Genomic DNA, 6,876 nt, shown 5'->3' on the forward strand with positions numbered 1-6,876 from the left:
CCCTGCTGCAGGGGGTGGGCTCCAGCTGTGAGGGGCACTTGGTGGCATGGCATGCCCCGGCCATCCCTGTGGAACCCAGGCCAGGATTTAGGGACACCTGATGCGGTACCAGGGAGAGAACCACCGGGCCTGGCTGTGTCCAGCTGCCTCGGGCACGAATCCCCTCCGGGCACGGTGAAGTCTTGCCCATGCCTGCTGTGCAAGGGAGAGGGCAGCAGGGCCAAGCCTTGGGGGGGCGGCAAGCCCGGCTGCCGGGAGTGGGGTGATAGTCTGACGCCTCTGACATTCGGCATGCATGGGCTTGGCTCTCGGGAATGAGTTGGAAGGTGCCCTCTGGTGGCCGATGGAAAACCTGCATACTTTAAGGAAGGGCTTCATCTTTTATTTGCAAAGCAGCCAAAATTGTGGCAAAAGCACGGGCCTACGCCTCAAAGCCCTCACACTGGGCACCAGAACAGGGCGGGGAGAAGTTGGGGCATGGAAGGAGGAGGAAACTCAAAATTATCAGGGGAAACCTTCCTGGTGGTGTGATCTCTGCCGTAGGCCATGGGATAGTCTCCCAAGGGAAGGGGCAAGAAGACACCCCAAAGATTGGGACTTTGAAAAGGAGACTGGACAAAATATGCAGTAAGGCTCAGCCCTACATTGGCTTTTTCTCCTGGAACTTCCATACTTCCATCCCACTATGCCGGGTGTAGAAGTTCTGGATGGGACTAAAGACTTGGTGCCTGGATCCCTTTGCACTGGGCTGGTGAATCAGTGCGCTGCCCTGGTGCGCACCTCCTACTGGACCAAGAGTGCAGATCCTGCTGGTAGCACAGCTGTTTGCAGGTGCCCTTGCGTTTAGCTGAACCCTTGCTCTCAGGGATTGAATGCATCCCCGAGCCTGCGTTCTAGCACTGCGGTGTGGCGGTGTGGATCCCAGTGTGCTTGGACTGTGAACGTCTGGCATGCAGCCGCGACTCTATTTGTCTCATTGTGCTGGCAGTGCTAGTTCCCTGGCATAATGATGACGTGATGCGAGGAATATGAATCCTGAAAATAGTGCCCGGGTGTGATGGCCACTGCGGGTTGCTCATGTGAATCCTGCATTTTTGTATGCAGTGTTGTAACCCTGTTGGTCGCAGGATGTTAGAGAGACAAGGTGGGGGAGGTGAGATCTTTTATTGGACCAGCTTCTGTTGGTGAGTGAGACACGCTCTGGAGCTTTCACAGAGGTCTCCTTCCGGAGGAAGAGCTCTGTGTAAGCTCAATAAAAGATATTACCTCCCCCACCTTGCCTCTCTAATGTGAATCCTGGCATTACGGCCCTGTTGGGTGCATCCTAATCTACAGAGAGCATGAATCTTGGCCACTAGATGCTAGTAGCCTGCTGTTTAGATCTTACTCCATTCTGAGTCCTGGAGTTTTAATCTTGGCATGTGTATCCTGATGCCAATCCATGAAGACAGTGGAGTTTGGCACTAGGCTGAACACAGTGCTGGCCTTATGGGTGGGCGCTGTGGTCAAGAGGCAAGGAGCTGGGTCTGGGGTGCAAGACCATGGAAGGGAGCTCGGGGAAAGGCAGGGGAGGCAATGGGGGTCAGAGGAGCCAGAATACAAGTTGGTCCAGGGCACCATTTTCCCTAAGGCTGGCCCTGATCCTAAATAATTGTGTAACTGCATGACCATATCCCACCTGTGTGATCATATCTCACCTAAATGTATTCTGTGACAGGAAAAGTAAAGCAACCCCAATGCAGGCTACACGAGTGATTTCCTGATTCAACGTACACATTTACAATTTGGTTTTGAGTATACCTAAAAAATAATTGGTAAACAGGGAGAAGAAGCTGCTGGACCACCTGTTAAGCAGCAAAAGCTGACACAGTCAAAACTGAATTTTGGTATGTCACGATCGTGGCAACGCAAGCTCTGACGTGAGCTGCTCAACATTGACCACATGTTCAGTGGGTGACAATGCGACTGATCAGTCCACCCTAACACGGCCCACATCAACTCCACGAGATTTTCAGGGTGCACCTAACAAGGAGAGCAGGATAGAATGTACTGAAGTGTGCAGTGTTATTGCCGACTTCGGTAAGGGGACTCAACTGATAGTCCCTAAAAAAGATACCGTTAGCGAATACGGGAAAGAAGAAAAGGCTTGAGAAGGTCATTTTAATTTTCTGGGGTACAAGAACCGAGAGTGGCAAAATTCGAATGAGAGCTTATCGCGTAGTCTGTTGTTTTGCAGTAGCAAAACTTCTTGTTACATTCCCTCAGTGTGGAGATGACGGATATGTGAAAGCTGGCATACCTAACTGGAAAAACTGTCCTGCATAGTTTGATTTGCACGAAAAATTGCATTTTCACAGGGAGTGTTTGTTAAATGCAGTGCTTACTTGAAACAAGTACCTTTGCATGTCCAGCTTGTTCATCAAAACACCGCGGATCAGGAAAAGAACCAGCGATACCTTTTAGAACAATTGCGCTGTTTACAATGTCTTGTAAGGCAGGGTATCGCTGTTGGTCACCCTGATGAAGAAAGTAATTTCCGAAAGTTGGTTGAGCTAGTTTCTCAAAATAACCCCGAGTTACAAACCTTTATGGAGCATGGGAAGTATGCATCACGATATTATCAATGAACTAATCAAGGAAATGTACTGAGTGTCTCAACAATCTTGTATCACAGATTAAGACTGCAGAAATCTACTCAATTATAATTGATGAAACACGAGAGGTAGCTGGAAATGAGCAGTTCTCTTTTTCAGTATGGTGGGTGTCACATGATTATGTTGTGCATGAAGACTTTATTGGAATATACGACTGCCCAAAAACAGATGCAGAATCAATCTTCTTGACAATAAAGGATATATTAGTATGTTGTGGATTGGATATAGATTGCATGAGAGGACAAATTTACGATGGTGCATCAGTCCTCCAGAGCCAAATGTTGGGCGTAGCTAAACATATCAAAGAGGTTAATCCAAAAGCTATTTCAGTTCATTGTATGAACCACAGTTTGAATCTTACTCTGCAGGAAGCTGGTAGCAAGTGTGCCATGAATCAAAGTGCTTTGAGCTTGCTTCATGATCTTCATGAAATTATTAATTCATCGCCAAAAAGTCTTGCCCTGTTTGAGAATATCTAAGAATCCTTCTCCTCCCAGTCTGATGGTTTTCATTCGCTGAAGCCTCTCTGTTCCACTTGCTGGACAGCAAGAAGTCAGGCAATAGAAACAGTATTGAATGGTTATGAAGCTATTTATGACACTAGAGGAGCTAATTGCCGCTGGGGGTAACACAGAAACTGCAAAGAAAGCACCTGGACTTCAAGCTCTAATGACACACTTCGATCTGTTTCTTGGTCTCAGAGTATCTTTCAAGATTTTCTCAGCCGCTGAAGAAGACATCACGTCAGAGACTGTTAATTTTACGGTTGCAATGCTGCACATGCATCTGACCAGAATGAGAGGGTCAGAAGAATTTCACACACTCTTTGAGGATGCACAGCAAACTGGAAGTGGACTAACAAAGGCACCTGCCATTCCCTGGAGATGAAGAGCACCACGTTGCTATGATGGTGGAATAGAACCTCGTCAGTGGACAACTCTTGAGGACTACTTTAGAAGACAGTTCTTTGAACTGATTGGCTTGCTCAGCACGCTAATTAACCGGAGGTTTGACCAGCACACTTTATTTCTTAGGAGCATCAAAAAAATGCTCATCATTGCTATCTGTGGTCAGCCATGTAATCAGATGCCACAAAAGGCTATGGATCCATACTCTGGTGACCTTGCATTTGACAGACATTTAATACAGCTTTCAATGCTGCCAGATCTTTTGAAAACTCACAATAAATAATCAACGTGCATCGGAAAGCTGACAAAAATTGGCCCCATAATAGAAATCTTGACTGAAAGACCAAAGATGCTCTCTCTGTTTTCACAAGTCAATATCCTTTTATGGATGTACCTCACTGTCCCAGCGTCTGCTGCTACTGGTGGGTGCAGCTTTTCGTGCCTCCGACGAGGCCTATGATCATCCGTGGCTGAAAAGCGTCTAAACCATCTGCTCTTCCTCCACATTCATAAAAATCTGATGGAGTCTATGGACCTCAAAAATGTTTTATACAACTTTTGTTTTGCCAGTGACAGACCTAATCAGTATTTTGGAACTGTGAAAATCTAATGAAAATGATTCAATGAATAAAAAATAAAATGTCACAAAGTTTACATTTTTTGCTTAATAGAGATCGTATTGCTTCGATCTGCTACGGCCTGTTGATGGTGTTTGTTAGGGTTTCTAAACATACCTTTTTTATTTTAGTTTTTATAAAACATTAGAAAAAATCATTTTATGTGGCAGCTGTCAGACGGGGACACGTTTACCTCCCTTCAAACTGCTTTGTGGTTGTTATTTATTTCGCTGATGCCTTTGTCCAAGGAGATTTACAATTTAGGGTGACAATTGTTAAAATATGCATTATATATAAACAAGGACAGTTCGATTGCAATGTTACAGAATGGCAAGTTACAGGCCAATCATAATAGTGCAGTATTAATAGTGGAGCGTACGCAGTAAAATGATAAATGCACGTGAAGGACAATATGTGAAGTGCAAAAATAAAATGCAGTTCCCATGTTTAGAACTAAAGTCTTCTCTTTTTTTTCCCATTTGTTCATGCTATAACGATACCTTACATAGTATAATGGGGCTACATTGTGTATTCTGTTTTATTTAGGTTACAGTTGTACTCTGGGATATTTAATTCGTATTTTCATTCCTCCGCCACTTTGGCCTTGCCCCCCCGCCCACTTTTATAAAGGTTCCGATGCCAGCTGTTGTCCCCTTTGCTTACTCCCACCCCGAGATTGCTTTCAGAGCACCCAAGAGCCAAAATTAGCCAGTGACAAAGGAGAGCTGCAATTCCCTCCTCCCCTCCCTCCCTCCCATCTGCGTGCTGACCCAGCCAGCAGAAGGAGAATCAGGAGCCAGACAAAAGGACTTGCTCTTCTTAGAGACATCATTTGTTCCAGTCTCAGATTTCCTCTGTTGAGTTCCAGGACAGGGAGTGAAGGCGGGGGATGAGAAGGAGTGATAAAAACAGCACCTAGTAGGAAGGCTTTTTTCCTAGAATAACAAAGGTGCATGAGCTTCGTTGTGGCCCATGTTATATATGGGGACACCGAGGCACAAGAAGGGGAAGTGATTTGCACCAGGTCACACAGGGAGCCAGTGGCGGAGCAGGGAAATGAACCCAGGAGTCCTGACTCCTAGTCCCTTACTGGAACCACTAGTCTTTGAATATGCCGTACTCCCAAAGCATTGCATCTGTCACAGAGCCCATCCTGACAAAGAATGTAGCAACAGCAGTGTTCTCAGAGCCTGCAGCAAAAAACACAACAGAGAGAGCCCTAGAGTAGCTAAAACAACAAGGGGTCCTTGTGGCACCTTAGAGACTAACACATTTATTTGGGCATAAGCTTTCGTGGGCTTTAACCCACTTCATCAGATGCATGGAGTGGAAAATACAGTAAGCAGGTATAAATACACAGCACATGAAAAGATGGGAGTTGCCTTACCAAGTGGGGGGTCAGTGGTAACGAGGCCAACTCAGTCATGGTAGATGTGGCCCATGCTCAACAGTTGACAAGAAGGTGTGAGTATCAACAGAGGGAAAATTATGTTTTGTTGTAACCCAGCCACTCCCAGTCTTTATTCAGGCCTAATTTGATGGTATCAAGTTCGCAAATTCCAGTTCTGCAGTTTCATGTTGGAGCCTGTTTTTTTTGTTGTTGTTGAAGAATTGCCACTTTTAAGTCTGTTACTGAGTGTCCAGGGAGATTGAAGTGCTCTCCTACTGTTTTTTGAAAGCTTCTGCCCAAATAAATTTGGTAGTCTCTAAGGGGCCTCAAGGACTCCTCGTTGTTTTTGCTGATACAGACTAACACGGCTACCACTCTGAAACCTAGAATAGCTACTAGCCTAGGGCATAGGGCCCTGGGATGTAGGGAACAGGCTCCATCTCTGATCTGCAGCAGGCTCTCTGGATCTCACCCATGCCAGGTAATTCCCCTACCCACCAGGTTATTGGCTATCCCCAGGTGGGGCGCTCAGAACAGAAGTTCCATCAGAGACCTAAGAAACTTTCCCAACACCAGCTTTGTCAAAATCGCCACATTTCTGCGACGTTTCAGGGTTGAGGAAGTGGGATTTTCCAGCACAAAAATGTCTCCTTGAAAAATTCCTGACCGGCACCAGCACTCAGCATTGGAGCAGGGCTGGGCCTCTTTTCTGAGCAAAGGCAAAGTGCTACCTGGGGGCAGGCAGGTGTTGTGTTAACTGTACATTTGTCAGTGGCTCACGCTGCGGGAGAGGACGGGGTGAGGATTCTAGGAAGCAGCTCAGAGGAGATCCCACACACGCGAGCTCTGTCGCACTAGCAGTAAGGAAGGGATCTACTCAGCTAACGCCTAGTGATCCACCAACTGGGAATCTGTTGGGAAATGCTACGCAAGCTGGGGCTGCCCTGCAGCATAACTGGGTGCGAGACCTTTGCAGAAGACCAAGGTCCCAGCTGGCCCCTGGCTGTGCCCAACCCCATCTGGCTTTTTTCCTTACACGTCACTGCCTTTAACTGGGAATTCCCTCCTCGCACCACTCTGCTGTGCCGTAAATTGAGCTCCACTTTGGCTGCTGACTCCCCACCCCAGAGGGGGCTGCATCATGGTCCTGTATGTACATATGCTGGGAAAGGCTGTGGGTGGAAAGGCATTGTGTCAGTCTCAGATTACTCATGATGCACAAGGCAAAGTGCTGTTGTACTGACACCTGAAGCCCCAGGAGATGAGGGACGAGGATGAGGGTTTTTCTTTCTCCTAAGGGAAAACTG

The sequence above is a fragment of the Natator depressus genome, chromosome 21 (assembly GCF_965152275.1).
Source record: "Natator depressus isolate rNatDep1 chromosome 21, rNatDep2.hap1, whole genome shotgun sequence".
NCBI lineage: Eukaryota > Metazoa > Chordata > Testudines > Cheloniidae > Natator > Natator depressus.